Genomic DNA, 19,026 nt, shown 5'->3' on the forward strand with positions numbered 1-19,026 from the left:
AAGGCTAAATGTTTGGATGACAGGAAATCTTGCGCGTTAGGCACATTTGTGTGTGGCCATTTGCGGTTATCACTTGAAGCATCATGGTCGTTTGTGAAGGAGTTGTTCCCTCCATTGGATTCCTCGCTGCTTTTAGAAACAGAAACAGAATCAGCATCTGAGGAGTATACATCTAAAGACATGCAATCTTCTCCACTGCTGTCAATGATGTCTGATGGAATTTGATCCTCTCCAAAAGCATATGCCATGGAGCCTGCCATTTGCAAGGATTACAATGTGTTTACTTAGCAGGGGGGTTGCCTTCTTTGCAGAACGCTTGATTCTATGCATCGCCGATCAGACCTTATCCATTCTGTGCATCCAAATCAAGCACGAATTTCGTTGCACTAATCCATTGCCATGCAAACATTCAAAAGTACCTTATCCAGTCAGTACATCCAGATCAAGTACGAATTTAGTTGCATTTTGCATTCAAATGTACCTTATCCCTTCAGTGCATACAAAACAAGCACGATTTCAGTTGCATTCTCCATCCAGATCGCACATGAATCCAAATCAAGGCATGAATTCTCCGTGCATGTCGCATATTGGGTGCTTCGAAGGTGGTGCAGGCATTCAAATGTACCTTGTTCATTCATCAGCACATCCGGATCAAGGCACGAATTCTCCATTTATGTTGGGTGCTTCGAAGGTGGTGCAAGCATTCAAATGTACTTATCCATTCATTCAGTGCATCCAGATCAAGGCACAAATTCTCCATGCATGTTGGAACTGCATTCTCCATCTTTGCAGATCAAGCACGAATCCAGCTAGATCAAGCTTGGCACGAATTCTCCATGCATATCGTGCGCATATTGGGTTGCTTCAAAGGTGGTGCAAGCCCGGTTTTTTCATTCAAATTCAAACTCTATTCCCTTAAAAAAAAAAAAAGCAGGGCCGGGCACCCCAGGATCCGGGCACTTCCGAGACCGGGCACGCCCGGGGCCGGGCACCCCAGGATCCGGGCACTTTCGAGGCCGCGGGCACGCTCGAGGCCGGGCACATTTTGGGCCCAGATGATCGGATGTGATGGGGGCAAAAAGGGGGCCGTCGATCACCACTCTCCCCTCCTTAAAGACCCCCCCTTACCATAGACACGAGGTGCTACTAGGGAAACAAGACTGCATCACCGAGTTTGAAAGAATTATCATGAGGCCAGGGAGCTTGCGAACATGCTAATTGCGGGAGCTATGCTGGCCTTGGTCAGCCAGAATATCCATCATAGAGGTAAGGTGGTGGCGGCCTGTTTCTAAAAAGCTTTTCTTAAAGCATGTCACTAGTTATGAAAAACTATACTTAATTAGTTGGGGCCCTTCTCTCTTCCTTGTGAATGTTCACAAAAGAGTGGAGAGCACATTGGTAAAAAGGCAGAGGAGGGTGGCCTTTGGTTCACTGAGGAGGTGGTGCCAGTTAAAAGATCGAATTCGGCAAGTCTAGAGATAGTTGTTGGTGGTGAGGTAGGAGTTCAATTTGATATAATTGCTAAACTCATTGTAAAAGTGGATTGAAAAGATTTGAACTCAAGACATTCAATTTTTCTCAGTGAAAATGTATGCTCTATATTTTACAAAGCTACAAGAGGCACTGTTATTGTTTTATGGTTGTTTTGGTTTGCTACTATTTTATTTGAATTTCTTGTTAAGTAAGGTTATTAGGCAAAGTCATATATTCCTACCTGGCACTCCTTGTTATCTTTTCTTCAGGTTGTGAGGTGTGTTTTCATACTTCACTTCGTGTTTGACAATGTCAAGACTGACGCATGTTGTTAGAGGCTAAATGGACACACAAGGGATCAATGGGAATGTACCTTAATGTGGTGCCAATGGGTATGAGGATGGCTATAAATACGTACTAGGTGCGTCGTGCCTAATTTCCTCCTGACGCTTCGCACCGGGGCTAGTGCTATGTGCCAACTTAATTTTTGTGCTCTGCACCAAACTTTGAAACACCACTTAGTTACTTTTGGTGCCAATGACCAATCGATAATGTCCAAACACAAGTCCCTCTCCAAAAAAATGTTTTTTCAGCAGAGCTTCACCTTCTCAAAAAAATAGACCTATCCACTTGGTAGGCATGTAGAAAACTATGAAATCTTTGTCTAATTACTTCTATTTTCAAGCATTTACTCTAAGCCCATTTATTCCACATTATGTTGAGGACACATATTAGCAACTCCAAAAAATGAACAAACTTACACTACTTGCTACAAACTAGACCTTGAACAAGGTCACTAATTTTTATTCATGGATATTTGTGGTGGCTAGAAGATTTCAAAATCCTTTGTCTCTAGTATGGGAAAAATTTCATAGTTCCATCTCCAAGATTCTAGCACTTTCATGTCTTGATGCATGTCTTAGGCGGCATTATGATCCATGGCTACTTCAGTCCCTAAAAGACAAACCATGAGAGACCCCAAAACCATTGTGAAGCACTTGTATTATTAATAGTTAATGTATTGCACTTCCATGTCAATTATTGAAATGCAGGTATTCTCCTAGTACTTCTCCACTAGTATTCTCAAAGCACTGCTATTATTCGATGCTTCAGACCAATATTCGAAGGCATATTTCAAATGCCAAGAAGGTTCATGGGTGCTTCAGTCATAGAGAAACCAATTGTGAGAGACCCCAAAGCTTTTTTGTGAGTTGAGGACTTCTTTGTATTCTTTAAGTGCTTGGCACGAGTATTAGGCCAATACTTCACATTGATTTTAGGCCAATGCTTTGAACATATTTTATTATCTCTTCAATTTTTTAATATTCTCTCTCTCTCTCTATGTTTTTTTTCCTTTTCTCCTCTCTCTTTTCAAATGTCTATATTCTCTCTCTGTATTCCCCCCTCTCTTTCCAAATGTGTATTCTCTCTCTCTCTCTCTCTCTCTGATTTTTTTCTTTTCTCTAAATCTCTCTCTCTCTAATTTTCTTCATTTTCTTCAAATTCTATTATTTTCTTTCTCTTTCCCCCAAACTTTTTAATTCTCTCTCTCTCTCTCTACGATATGTTTCGTATATTATATATTATTATGTCATATATATCATGTGTGTGTGTGTGTGTGTGTGTGGATAGCCATCATGCTTCGGGCATTAAATATAGGTTAATGAAGAGAAATTTCAATACTTAAGCATACCTAAGTCATTCAACCTTTAGCCTTGCCTTCAAGTCGGGCACTTTAGCTTTATTAGAGTTATAGGGCACAAAATCTTGATAACAATTAGCCTCCATAAGGCCTTTATAAGACCATAAGGTCTCGAGAAGGCCTCCAAGTCCATGGGTCAAATCAGGCCGATAATGGCCTCGCTCTGCATAGTATATTGCTCAAGCCATTGGTAGCATTTGGTAGTATGAATACTAATGCAGGCTTTGTCACAATGTAGAGAACTCTAGCTTTGGGAGTGGTTAGCTGACATATGAAGTGAGGAATTTGTTATCTATAGGTTATCCAAAGCTATGTTGATATCATTATAGCAAGTCATGCCAGTAGAAGATATGCATCCTTGATTGCAATACTTGTTGCAAGCACTTGATTGTGAGCCTCAAGAACTACTTGAGTGGAGAAGAATGTGGTGGATTTTCAAATGATGAAATCGAGCTACAAAGTGTTATAGGATGAAATATGAAATTGATATTATATTGCACATGCCCATAGTGTAGCTTGCTTTGCACTCATGCATCTATTGAGGGATAGCATAACATACCCCATCACATCACTCTAGCGACAACAACAATCTCCAATGCAAGCCTCCATCTTATCCCATGTTAATTTTCCTTTTGATTTGTTGAGAGCGCATGTGTAGTCAAATGGCCAACTCTAAGCCATGCACACCGAAGTCACCAAGGGGCTAGGGGATGGGTTTGGTGGGTGCACATGGTGTCGCACAGAATTCGTGCGGGGGGTTCGTGAAGTCACACATCACAGGGACACTTTGCAAGATGGAAACAGAGTACTCAACTCAAGCAAAATTCATGGAGTAAAAAGATTGCTTGGGTTTCACATTCGATCGATTACAAATATTGGCATAAAAAGAGAAGTGGAAAATCAAGGCATTAAATCATAACATAATATGTACTCATACATTGAATTCTTGATTTGATGCACGCAGAGGATAGATTAGAAGAAGTACAATGAATCACTTCACGAGAGATGCTATTTTTCACAAGTTGAGATCACATGATCCAAACATGTGAAAGGTTGAACCCTTTAAAAGAAGGTTGATAAATCTTGTTGTGGTGGCTTCAACTATTTCAATATCCCACTTGATCTCTACCTCAAAAGCTGGGAATGTTTTGCCAATCTCCTTCTGCAAAGAATCTGAATTAGGGCATCCTTCGACGTGCGAGATGCAGGAAGAAGTTGACGTTGCATAGAATCAAAGCCATCATCGCTCAGATCATCAAAGGGAAGGCCGGGCATGAAGGGAAAGAAGAGAAAAACAGAGGTATGAGAGAGAGGAAGATAACAACGAATATAATTGATGCATTTGTTCTTCAGTGCGAGCCTTTAAGGAAGCTTCTTTATAGACGCAGATACCAAAGCGAAGATCAAATTCATCATCATAAATCTCCCAAAGAGATATTGCAAGCTAAAACCGATCATATTCGGAATAAAGATCACCAAGAGAATAGATAGCATGTCCAGCAAAAGCTTCAGCAAACTCATCCACAATAGGTCTAGCACCAACATTTCAAATAGTGACCTTGTTTACGGGCTATAGGTCCTGTATAAATCTAAGAGTCCCATTCCTCTTAGAAACTGTGAACCATCTGTTGGAATATGGAGCTAAAGATGGCTCTAGAATTCCCATCCTGATCTGCTCATTCAAGAGCTCTACTAGTTTGGACGAGTGAGTGTTGGGGTAAAAGACCCTTGGGCCTGCCCATGTACAGTGACTGCCCATATTCTTTATTCATATATATACATATATGAAAGTGCAATAAGGCTGTCATAACATTGTTGACAGCACCTACATTGTGTGTGCTATTCTCTCCCACGTCTCCCGCGTTTCTTTCAATTAGTATTAAAGCCACTCCTTCGCGAGCTCTTCCCCGGCCTCTAGACGAGGTATGAGAGCTTGCTTCTCACTCAGTTCTCAGGCATTCTTTGACTTTCATGAAAAGGCAGCCATAGCTTCCATCATTGAAGCTTGTTCTCTTCACCTCTTGCTTGGACTTGTCCTAGGCTTGTATAGGCCTATTGTAGGCCTTCATTGGGCTCTTTGCTTATCCCCTACCCACCCTAATTTGGCCCCTCAAGTACAGTAGCATGCTCATGTTTTATTTGCGCCTCTTTGCAAAAATGGCTCAAAAATCACTCTTTTTGTCATATCTCAGGCATTCGAAAACCCAATTCGGGCAAGGTAAGAGTCTAAGTTGGGGTTTTGGCACACTCCGAATGCAATGGTGATGTTGGATTTGCCAAATTCTGATGCTAGAATATTCTACAATAGATTTCAAGTCTGAAACAACATTTATTTGTATGCCTATGGCTTATGTGATGCTTCTACTAATGTTTATTGATACTGGATCACTTGTGGATGTTATGCCTCTTATGTGAGACACATTTGGAGCTGATTTAGCTCAGCCATTGACTGTTTTGAACAGTCCCAGATCTGTCCAAAGTAGTTCAGCCACTTGTTACTTCAATTTTATGCTTACAGGTCTTGGCATTTGATGCCCGATTATGCCTTGTTGATGCCTATACATACGGGAATGTATGCCTATGGTTTCACTGTGGATTTGAGCTTGGATTAAGCACTAATTTTCTTAGTTTACAAAGGTTATATGCTGCTGGAAACTTCAGGGCTGAAGCTATTTATGCTACAGTTGGGTTATGCCTATTGGTCACGGGGTGCTCTCGACTACTCGGTATGATGTCATGATGTATTTGGACTATGCCACATGTCTTGTTTATGCTCTGGAATGCTTTTGAGCTGAGATTAGAGTTTGATTTTGGTTTTACTGTCACTTCTTTGTAGCTGGCATTTCATCTATGACATGGTTTATGCCTAGGCTACCTAGTATCGGGTTATGATGTCTTGGTGAATGCTTTATGCTTTGGCTATGGATGGCAGTTGTTTGAGCTCATCTTGACATTCATTTGAGTATCCCTTGAGAAGTTGGACATTGACTTGGCTTTTTTCGTTACGACTTGGCTTTTTTCATTACGACCTTGGATGCTATATGGGATTTGATGCTCTGATTATGGATCTTGGTTATTACTTGGATGTGCTGCACTTACATGTATTGACCAGTGAACTGCTCCCTTGTTTTTGCAGTTTCCTATTGAGCTATGATTGCTCATTTTCATTTGATATGCGGGATACTTACTGATCAGTGGACTTGGATAGTGCTTGGGATTTATAGTTATGGCCATCCTGCTTCTCTATTGTATGGCATCTATGTTATTTGGGCTACTATTGCCTGTGTATGTTAGGGAGCAGTTGATCTTTATGGCCACCCGTGTATGCACATGATCTACTGCTATATATTTTACAGAGCCTCTTACTTGGATGCTTTTACACAAATATTTGGGCTTTTATTGGAGCTTAATTCTTGCAGGTTTATTTGCCACTTGCCGTTCTTGGCTGGACATGTATGTCAGTACATGGTATGAGACACTACAAAGTTATATTTACTCCTATGTTTTGGGGATGCTTATGCATTTATGGCTCCGAGGCATGCTTATGCTTTTATGGCTATGAGCTACAGTGGTTGGATATTTCATGCTTTTGTCTACTAGGCTTGTCCGTGTGGGAGCTTTTGCATCCATGGTTGATGCCTTTGTGTTCTCCTTCTAGTTTGGATGAGTCCCCTTTGCAGTATGCTATGACAACTTCCAGCTCTTCTAGTTATATAGACAATCCTCTTGATGAGCCTGTTCTCTCTAATGAGAGTTTTCCTAATTCTTTGAGCTCCTTGGATGTATTGGACAGCCCTACTTATGCTATTATAGAGCATTTGTCCTCTTCTATAGGTTTTACAGGTTCTGTTTGCTTTCATTGTGAAAAGACAGGGCATGTGAAACGTAAATGCTTCAAGTGGATTAGAGAGCAAACAAGATTGCGCCGCACAAGACATGAGAGCAGAGTTAGTGATACAGTAGGCGATACCAGTATTGATAGTGGTATGGTGCATGTAGTTATCCATGATGATGCAGCTGAGCCTAGACTCCTGGCATCGTGTTACCCTGCATATTACTTGCTTAGTGATACAGCCTATACCTTTGATTGGCTTTTAGACAGTATGGCATCTTGTCATGTTACTCCGCATAGAGCTTGGTTCTCTTCTTATAGGGAGGCTGACGGATGTATTTCTTTGGGCCTTGAGTAGGATTGTCATGTTATTGGTACAGGGGATATACACTTGGCTTTTCCAAATGGGTCTTTTCTTATGCTCTGTGATGTCTTGCATATACCTATGCTCAGTAAGAGCCTGATCTCTGTCAGTCAATTGCATGGTGCAAGATATTATGTCTCTCTTGGGGATACTTCATGGAAAATCCGTCGTAGTTGCTTGGTATTGATGCCAAGAGGCATATTTCACAGTGGATTCCGTGCCACAGTGGATTCTGTAAACTTTGATGACCGGGGCTCATACACAAAGTGGATTCTTTGTACAAGAAGTTGATGGGGACGCCTGTCCTTTTCGGGCGTTTCATTAATTTAGTGTGTACATGGGTGATTCCATAGCCGGTGATTCCGCAAAATGCATATTAAATTAATAAACGTTTATGAGTTTAGAGTGCGCACTCGTAATAAATTAAAGTTAGGATTGATTTCTAACCAGTTGATTTATTTATGTAGCTGAAGACTGCTAGGTATTCACTTTTGTCGATTTAATTGTATTATTTTACTAAAGATTGTGAATGCTTCAATTGATGTGTAGAGATAGCAGCAGTGGCGGAGGAAAGCATTGGAGGATAGCGAGTATTCGATTTATTGACTATATTTTGATGGGCGCATACCTTAGGCATGGCACCTATATTTTGTCGCACCTATTTATTGAGGCATTGGATATTTATTACTATTTTGTATGCACGTGGGCATACAATTATGTTATTTATACTTGGACATTGTATTGGGCATGTCAGACTCTTTGGGCACCGCCCATTAGCTTTATTCCTATTTTGTGCTAAAGCAAACTCAAAAGCTAAAAGCTTGCTATTTTGTAATTTGGGCTATTATTTGCGCTTGAAGATGATTAATACATAAAATACATGCTTTGTGGAGAGCTCACACAAGGCATAGGGGGAGATTGCACCCAATTGGTCTCTTGTTCATGTCGTCCATGCTTTTTACATTGAATTTTGTGCAAAAAGTAGATTTCTATTGTTCTTGGAGACCTTCCGGCATTCACTACGCAAGCGTACATCATCCGATCTGCGCACCAGTGGTATCAGAGCGAAGCTGAGATCAAGAGCTTCCAATCGCTACCCATCTTGTGCGAAGGTGGAGCTCCTAGAACGATCGGACTCTACGGTCAATCTCGTCGCGAACGGTCGATACAGGCGGATTCCTAGTGATCAAGAACCTTTGTTTCCATCATCAGACTGCGAAGAACCGGTCTGCAGAGGCGGAGGACCACTCCTACATCCTCTTCTTCAAGTTGTCATAAACCAGAGATAAGTTTCAATGTCTATAAGCTTAAAAGCTTAAAACTCAAAAACTATAAAGCTTAGTATTAAGCTTTAATAAGCTTAATAACTAAAATCTCATCTTGGGCGGCGTCAGTATGTACTCGTCGACTTCAAATGCGACGACAGCATGCCGCGATACCTCAAAATCAAATTGGGCTTATTAAGCCATAAGTTACATTACTAAGCTAAGTCATAATCCACAAGTCACACTAGAGCAATCAGATTCTGCAAGTTCTTTCAAGTCAAGTTCTACAAGTCAGATAAAGCAACTAAGTTCTGCAAGTCTACAAACTCTGCAAGTCACATTAGTCTGGTACTCTGCAAGTCAGACAAGTCAACTAGAGTCAAAACTGACTTCTGTTCAAAACTCATAGAAGGGTTGTTCCTGCGCAGAAACTCCGAACTGCAAAGTTGTTCATTGGAAGGTACTCTACGTATACGCAAGTTTGCTGAAGCATTTTCAGCATACGAAGAAGGATAAAACACAAATTTTTCAAAGATTGTGAAAGCCACACCCAAAAACATATAAGCCTTGTATTCCCAAACTTGAGCTACGCTCATCCCGCTAACTTGATTTTGAGAGTGAGAGGTCTTTTGTGTTTTACAGGATGACGAAACCACATATGGATGATTTAATGGTTGAAGGCGACCTACCTGAACCTACGATGGAGCAAAAGCTGGATTTAATTATGATGCAATTGGATGAAGAACGAAGGGCTAGGCAAGCATTGCAAGTTCAATTGACAACTTTACAAAGATCACTACTGACAAAGAGGAACCTCAATCTGAAGACCTTATCCGACGTACCATTGATGCGACTCTCGAAGCTCAAACCATCCGCAAGGAATCAAAGATAAGTAAAAGAAATTTCAAATTCCGTACTTTCAATGGCACTCGAGAGGGAAAAACTGTTCTTGCATTCATTAGTTAGTTTGATGACTATTTTTATGAGGAAACCTATGCAGAAAAAGATAAAACCAAGTGTGTCACTAATCATTTAGTGGATAGAGCATCTCTTTGGTGGACAGTGATTCGCAAGAGTATAGATTATCCCACTACCTGGGATAATTTCAAGAAGAAGTTTATGCACAATTTCCTTCCTCCACAATTTCATGAGAAAACCATAAAGCAATGGGACCTTCTTCAGCAACGGGATCATGAGCCTATTCCTCAATACACAGAGCGTTTTTTGAATGCACTACTCCAGTTACGCATGCTTGAAGACATACCTGAAGCGACACATAAGCGCAAGTATATATCTGGACTCCTTGGGCATTACTACGCTGAAGTTAATATGTTCAAGCCTGCAACTCTTGAAGACGCAATTTCACTAGCTCACGACACTGAAGACAAGCTGCGAGGTAGAGACAGACATCCACAGCAATTCCAAGCCAATGGTAACTATGGATCTAAGCAATTTAACTCAAATTTTAGAAGATTTAATCAAGGTCGTTTCACTTCATCATCTTTCCGTAAAAATTGGGCAAAACCACCTGCTTTACCATCCAATGTCAATCAAAACTCCAAGCCTATTCCACAGCCAAATCCTAATGTCCCTAGACTTCCTACCATTGCAAACAATATAACCAAAGCCAAGCCTATAGTATGTTATAAATGCCACCAGCCTGGACATCTAGCAGCAAATTGTCATTCAAAGAAGCCACCTGTCCATATCAACTATCTTGGAGCAATGGAAGAAGACGAACATGAAGATATGCCTGATTTCATGGAAGATGAGGACGACACTACTACTCCTTTGGATACTTTACCAAGTATGCCAACTCCACATTCTTTATTGACTATGAAATGTTTAGTGCATGGAAAGGAAAAGATTATTTTGCATGATGATGGTAGTACTCATGATTTTATTTCAGCAAAACTAGTAAAAGAATTGAAGTTACAAACTGTACCTATGCATTATCGTATTAAAGCAGCATTCTTAGGCACTAGGTATAATGGTACACAAGAAGTGCATGACTTAGAGATTCAAATTGGTCAATACAGTGAAAGAAGAAATTTTCTAGTTGTTCCATTATAGTCGAGTGACATTATTTTAGGTATGCCTTGGCGTCATCAGCATAACCCAGATATAGATTATTCCACACATTCAATTAATATTCAATTTCAAGGAAAACAAATTACATTATATGATATGCATGCATCTAATGCTTTTCCACTGCTTTCGCATACTCAAGCTAAACGTGCATTACACAAGAGTAGAAAATCTTATCTCATTTGGGTGAATGAACTGCAAGTTAAAGAAAATCATATGCATCCTAGGCATAAAGAATTTCTTGCACATTTTAAAGATTGTTTTGCCGAAGATCTACCACCTGGTTTACCTCCTTCACATCCAGAAGACCATACAATAGATTTGATTCCTGGTACACAACCACCTTGCAAAGCTCCATATAGGCATAACCAGATAGAGCAAAAAGAAATTCAGAGTCAAGTTGAGGAATTACTAAATAGAGGATTGATTAGACCTAGTAGTTCTCCATTTGGTGCACCTATTCTGTTAGTCAAGAAAAAGAATAATACCTATTGTATGTGCATTGACTATCGAGCTTTAAATAAGATCACTGTAAAGAATAGGTATCCAATTCCTAGAGTCGATGACCTCATGGACAAACTGCAAGGATCTGCTATATTTAGTAAAATAGACCTTAAATCTGGTTATCATCAGGTGAGACTAGATAAGTCTGACATATTCAAGACTGCATTTAGGACATAGTTTGGTCATTATGAATTTTTAGTGATGCCATTTGGATTGACTAATGCACTTGCTACATTTAGTAGAATGATGAATCCTATATTTTTGAAATATCAGTATTGTGTTATTGTCTTCTTTGATGATATTTTGGTGTTTAGTCAAAATGAAAAGGAACATTATGAGCATTTGTCATTGGTTTTCCAGTTATTAAAAGATAATCAACTATATACAAATCCTGAAAAGAGTGAATTCTTTAAAACATAAATTGAGTATTTAGGTCATATTGTATCATCTGATGGAATTAAGGTTGACCCTAAGAAAATAGATGCAATATTGAACTGGCCTGTACCTAAAAATGTGCATGAGTTACGATCATTCCTAGGTCTTGCTAGTTTCTATAGGAAGTTTGTGAGTAATTTTTCATTACTTGCTTTACCATTAACAAAACTTCTGAAGAAAGGTATTGTTTATCATTGGTCCGATAATCAACAGAAATCCTTTGACTTATTGAAACATGCATTAACCCATGCCCCTGTTTTACAGTTGCCTGATTTTAATAGACCATTCTTTTTAGTAGTGACTGATGCTAGTGGATCAGGAATAGGAGCCGTACTTATGCAGGATAATCATCCTATAGCCTATTCTAGTTGTAAACTGAAACCCTCTGAACTAAAATATTCCACATATGACAAAGAACTATTAGCTGTTGTACAAGCATTAAGACAGTGGAAACACTACTTAATGGGTTCAGAATTTATGATTAAGACCGATCAACAAAGTATTAGACATTTACTTAGCCAACCCCAAATATCTGACCGACATATTTAATGGGCTGCCTTTATTCAAAGTTTTCATCCTATCATTCAATATCAACCCGGAAAAGAAAATGTAGTGGCTGATGCATTAAGTAGAAGACCTGCCATTCATAATATTTATGTTATATCTTTTGATTCTTTGATTGCTATGAAAGATACTTATCATCAGGATATTACTTTTCATGCTGATTGGAATAAATTAGTTCAAAATAACTTGATTCCTATTGATTCATTATCTTATAACGATGGATTTATGTTTTATGAAAAGAGATTATGTGTTACAATTCTATTCAGATCTTTTGTTTTGAATGAGATTCATTGTCCTCCATATCAAGGTCATAGAGGTATCATATCTACTTTACGTACATTAATTGAATATTTTTATTGGCCACATATGGACATTGATGTGTCTAACTTTGTTTCTGAATGTTTGATTTGTCAAAGAGTTAAGAGACATCATGGTAAACAATATGGATTACTTATGCCTTTGTCTATTCCATCTAGACCATGGGAACAAATTTCTATGGATTTTATTACTGGTTTACCTAATACTAAATCTAACCATGATATGATTTGGACAGTAGTAGATAGGTTTAGTAAACAAGCATATTTCATTCCATGTAAGAAAACTTTAACAGCATCACAAGCAGCACAATTGTTTTTGAAAACTGTTTTTACTAACCATGGATTACCAAAAGTTATTATTTCTGATCGTGATTCTAGATTTTGTAACAACTTTTGGATTACTTTGTTTGCTAACCTAGGCACAAAAATTGATTTCTCATCTGCATTTCATCCTGAAACTAATGGACAAATAGAAGCCACTAATAGCACTATTCTAGATCTTTTACGTGCTTATACTATTTCTAAACCTCAGACATGGGATACACATTTGCATTTATTACAGTTTGCATATAACAATACACCACACACATCTACAAAGAAAGCACCGTTTGAAGTGATTTATGGTTATAGATTATCTACACTTGTTGCATCTTTGTCAAATAGAATTCAGAGTGCTGAGTACCGCATCCGATCTGCGCACCAAGTATTGGCCAGAGGTGCTAGATATGGCAGTAATTATGTAGTGCATGTCTTTCATGTGGGAGATTCTATGGTTGCAATTACGCAGATACCACATGCATTGTTATGGCATTGTCACCTAGGCCATGTACGATACACTGAGATGGATGCTTCATGTGATATGGGCTTGTTTCTTGCTCTTCCCCATACTACTTGCCCTCATTGTACTCATGGTCCGTGCAGATCCTCTTTGGTGTATGGCGATCGTGTGAAGAATGCTCCTCTAGATCTAGTCCATGTTGCAGTATATGGACCTATGCCTTCCCAGTCACTTGGTGGATCATTGTATTTTGTGACCTTCATGGATCATGCTACCCACCCTGTTTGGGCTTACCGTTTGGTACGGATTGAGGATGTTGTTACCATGCTTGACATGTTTATGGATTCTGCTGGTAGCAAGCCTAGATGCTTGCAGATGGATTATGAGAGTTATGCTATCTCTCCGAGCTTACAGTTCTCTTGTCAGTAGTATGGCATTGATTTCTTATACCCCCCCGGTATTATGGGATTGCTCATGGCATGTGCTTGACCTTATAGGAAAAGGTTGCCACTATGCTTACCATTAGATGGATTGTCTTATGGATTTTGGGCTCAGGCCCTTATGACGGCAGTCTACTTGGTTAACAGGACATCGAGCTTGACTTTGGACGGTATAACACCATATGAGGCATGGAATGGTATGAGACCCTCCTATGATCACTTGAGGATATTTGGCTGCAAAGCCACTGTCAGTATGCCACATGAGCCTATGTCACGCAGATGTCTTCTCCTTGGTTATGGAGATGGTAACTTTATGGCTTACAAGTTTTGGGATTTGGATGCCCAGCAGGTTCTACACAGCTGTCATGATGTCTTATATGAGACGCAGACACCTCTCAAGTCTCTTAATGCGTGTTCAATGTGCTTTATGGCTGATTCTACAATCGTATGTCAGTCTTCTGCTTCGTTGAGGCCGCATACTATCTTGAGACCTCGTCTGACTTGTGTCCTGACTTGTGTCCGGGATGCTGGTCCTCTTTCGACGATTGCCTCTGGAGAGTTTGGATGCTCTCAGTTGTCTTGTATGCGCCACATTGATGCTATGCACTACTCTGATGATGATGATGATGTACAGCCTTGCACTCATGAGTTGTGCTAGATTGCTCCATTATATGGAGCTGCGGGATCACTTGCCTCCTGGATGTCTTAGACTCGGAGATTCCCGACACTTATTGCACAGCTCGCTTTCCGATTGGGCATTGGGTGAGATGTCATGATTCCTCACCTTGTCTCTTTTATTTTGTTTTTTTTTCTTCACTCCCTAGCCCATTGGCCTTTTAGTGGTGGGAGGTTGTTGGGGTAAAAGGCCCTTGGGCCTACCCGTGTACAGTGACCGCCCATATTCTTTATTCATATATATATATATATATATGAAAGTGCAATAAGGCTATTATAACATTGTTGACAGCACCTACATTGTGTGTGCTCTTCTCTCCCATGTCTCCTGCATCCCTTTTAGTGAGTCCTCTCGGTACAAGAATAGGCCATAAATTTCAAGAGACATGCGAAATGGTAAAAATAACCATAGGTGTCACAACCCTAGGATTAACACATCCAATCTCATGTGGAAAGAAAGCAAAATCTTTTTCATGTTTGCATAACGTCTCTTCGAAACATCTTACCTCTTCAGGAAGTAGAAGATCTTCAGTCCCGATCTTCATCTATTTCATTGTCTCATGTGAAAACTTATAACCAATACCTGCACGATCTCGCAAAGAAGGTTGCATAGCAGCTCTCCTAATCATCTCATCATTGTCCAAAGGTAACGGTCCTACAAAACTGGTCTAACCTTCTTGTCAGCTGTCTTATATTGTGTCTAAACTCTGGCTTCATTGCTATAACCTACAAATTTCACCCCTCGATGAAAATACCCTAATAAACACAAATTTTGTTGTGTATAAATAGCAACACCCAAATCTTTTTGCTGAAGTATGTCAGCAAAGAATACTTTTTATTGAGAATCCTCAGCACCCAAATTCTTCTGAAGCATGAAATCAGCAATCTCACAAGACATCGCCCAGGAATGAACTTATAAGACATATGACAACTCTTGATTGTTAGCATTTAGCAATACCAAAAGTTCTTCCATGGTATATGAGCATGAAAGGCCATCATAGAGACCATCTATCTAGTCTTCTTCCTGCAAAACACCTACAATCATCGATTCTTTTTCTTTTCTTTTTACATACTACCTGGCAGCTCTAGGCATGTCTGAAATATACTGAAAACACAAAGTACTTTCAGTGGATACACCATAAACACCTGAGGAAAAGCTGTCACTACCAAGAGGCGCGAGCTTTCCATGACTCGTACCACCATCGTTTCGCAAGACAATGGTACCTAGCAAAAATCCAGCTCTCCTGCTGGAAGAGGGGAATCCCTCAAAGAATCCTTATTTCTCTAATGATTGATGCAAACGGTCATGAACTGGATGGCTCTCTTCCTATCCTTACTTCGGATCTGTGCATAGGCAGACCCATCATCCAAAACGTTAGTCTCCATCTGAGACTTGACAATAAATGGATGCCCCAAAATAATAGGATAAGAACAAGAGTTTTGTACAAAGAAATGATAAGACTCACCCACATATCCAATAGAAATCTTCAAATTTGGACAAGCAGCATATAAATCGATTGCAGTGTTGTTGCCCCCATGCATGCGCCAACCATAATCCACATCGACTAGCCATCTATCAGTATCATATAAACCTTGCACAATTACATTAATCTCGGAACCATGATCCAGAAAAGCAACACAAGGAGTCTCAGTCTCACCAAGTTTGACGACAGTTTCCATAGTCGCACGAGCCCAGTGACTTCGAGAAAAATGGCTACAAGGCACCAATCTAGGCACATCTTTACTCTCATCATACTGTACGGGCTGAAGTAAAGAATGAAGAAACTTATTGGACTGCATACATAGAGCTTCATCTGTAGGCTCCTCATTAGTCTCCTCTTTCAAAATCAACCTCCTCAATGTGCAATCCATAGAGAATAGCCTCGACAACAACTAAAGCCTCTTGATGGATCATATCTTACATTGGCTCTTCAATAATTTAGCACTTTCTTTTTATGATGTCAATGATAACATCATGAAACTCTCTTTTAGAAATCCCCAAAACTTCTCTAAGTGTATATTCAATTTTGCAATTAAGAATTCGATCCTCAAGTACATTTTTCAAGTCTATGGATGTCTCGATGTCGAATAGCAACTTGAATCCAGATTGCTTTTTCAACTTCGAATCCTTTGTCTTTGGGGCCTTTTGGTCTTCTTAAACTTTTGACTCCTGCACATTGGCCATACTCTGCTCCGATCTTGAAGAAGAAGGCTGACAAACTGGCTCACTCCTAGTTACCTTCTTTGATCCTTCAGGTTGATCATTATCTCTTTTACGTTTTTCTTCAACAAGTGTTTCAAACCCTTGATATTTTGCAATATAAGCATAGATAGAGAAGACATCTATGCGATCATTCCATCCAGTCCCTTTTCTAATTGCGTATCCTATGACTGAAAGTTCATATGATGAAGCTTTACCTTTCTTTTTTACATGCGGTGCATAGGACCATAAAGGAGACTTATCTTTCGGTAACTGCTCCAATTGAAGACCATAGGCAACAGCTTCTCTTGCTGTCTCTTGCTTCACATAAGAAGAATGTAAGAGAGTTTCCTCCAATAATTTCTTCATACCTCCTTTGCCGAAATTTGTTTTGAGTGGTTGCTCTATATCTCCAAAACATATCATCCTGTCCTTCTAGACCACCAACTTCAGTCTTTTTGCTTCTTCAAAGTCTTGATAGTCCTTGTGCTCATGGTTTGGAAGACTATCACACCATATGCAACGGCGAACACAATCATTTCTAGAAGAATTCATAGGAGTAGAAGAGGATGAGACAAAAGTTGGAGCTGGGTCAAGTGGTTGTTGATCTGTTCTGGCCATCTTTATCTAAAGATCCTTCAAGTTCTTTGAAATTTCTTCCACCATGTCTTCGACAGTTGGTTTGGCAGATGGCCTGACAACTGCCGCAGGAATAGGCATAGGCATAGGTATAGAAGTAGGTATAGACATGGGATGTGAAGTAGGAGAGGAAGTGGAAGGAGCAGTAGGAGAAGTACAGGTAGGAGAAGACATTGTTAATGGAGTTTGCATACCGTTTTGTAGGCGAGCCTTCCATCTCCGCCCCTTTGTCAATGTGGAAACCGCATCAACAGTATCTTGCCAATCCATCTTCAATCCCATAGGCTATGTACGATCTTCAAGAAGTTCTCCCAACTCATCCTGAAGTGCAGGATCAGTTGCCTGCGAGAATAACTCTACTTTCTCTGAGTTTAGGGCTCTTTGTTCAATTGCATCCAACTGGTTGTAACGTTCTTCAAACTCCCGCTGTCGTATTGCTGCGAATTCGAGGTGTGAAAACCACCCAAAAGTTGTGCGTGTGATTTGATACTTTGTACATACTTAGTTGTTATGTTTGCTCTTTCATTCTATGCTGAAGACAGAGAAGAACATGGATTTTTTTTTATATTTTAAGATATGCCGATTATGGGTTTTGTGAGGAAGTACTAAACTATTTCCAAGAGATGCAAATCGAAGTACATTGGAGGATAAATATGCCAAATGTGGGAGCTTGCTTGATGTTCAGCACATGTTTGACTGCATACCACAACGTAATGAGTATTTTTTGGAGTTTCCTTATCCTTGGCTATGTTGACAAGGGAATTCAGCTATTTGCGTCCATGACGAGGGTATATGACACTATGGTGGACTTACTAGGATTTTGGCTTGGCAAGTGGGAACAACATTAAGCCTATTCCTTTTCATTTGTGTGCAATACACCACATGCAGAGTATTGTAGTAAAAATTGAACTTGGTTAAAACTCTTTGTATAGAGTATGCTGCGGTGAATACTCTCTATATAGAGTATGCTAAAAACAAAGGCGGTCTTTTTTAGGATTGATTATGGAAAAAGGTACCAAAAATGATTGGAGGGAAATCCGGAAAGGGGGGAAGGATGAAAACGGCGCGAAGGGAACGATGAAGAGGAGGGAGCTACGAGGAGGGTGAGAGAGCATGAAAGAATCTTCGATCAGGACAAGGAAGGGAGAGCAACTACGAATTTTGATCACAGGGACAGGGTAGTCGAAGAGAAGGCACCAAGAATACACTCAGACAGATTTTCTCGGAAGATCGCTTTCAACATATCTCGTCCTTTTTGTCATTCCAGTCTCTGTTTGGCACGGCATCAGCTGTGGAGGACGAGGCTTCAACGGGAAAAAGCTCTGCAATTTGAGGGTACGGGAGAGGATTGGAAGCGCAGGAGAACAGAAACACGTTAAGGATTAGAAGACTGCAATGAAACCATTGTTACGGAATCAGAGGAATTTGCTACGACCATGGCGGAGCTTCCTTCATCGATCGAGTAGATTTGAATGAAGAAAAAGATGAGCCCCTCTCCAACCACACGGAGCACCCCTGCCAGGATCGTGGAAAAGCTTTCTTCTTCAGCCAGGTAGAAAAAACTCGAGAAGAAGAGCACCATTCGAGTAAGAGCCTTTCCAATCACACGGAGTCCCCTTGCCAGGATCATGGAGAAGTTTCCTTCTTCGGCCAGCTAGAAGAGACTCAAGAAGAAGAGCACCATGCGCTAAAGGACCTAACCAAGCAGAGAGGGCATAGCTCTGTGTCTGAAGCGGCAAGTCTCCCCTCA

The sequence above is a fragment of the Lygodium microphyllum genome, chromosome 12, assembly GCF_053477565.2.
Source record: "Lygodium microphyllum isolate KBCC chromosome 12, Lygodium_microphyllum_v1.1.10, whole genome shotgun sequence".
NCBI lineage: Eukaryota > Viridiplantae > Streptophyta > Polypodiopsida > Schizaeales > Lygodiaceae > Lygodium > Lygodium microphyllum.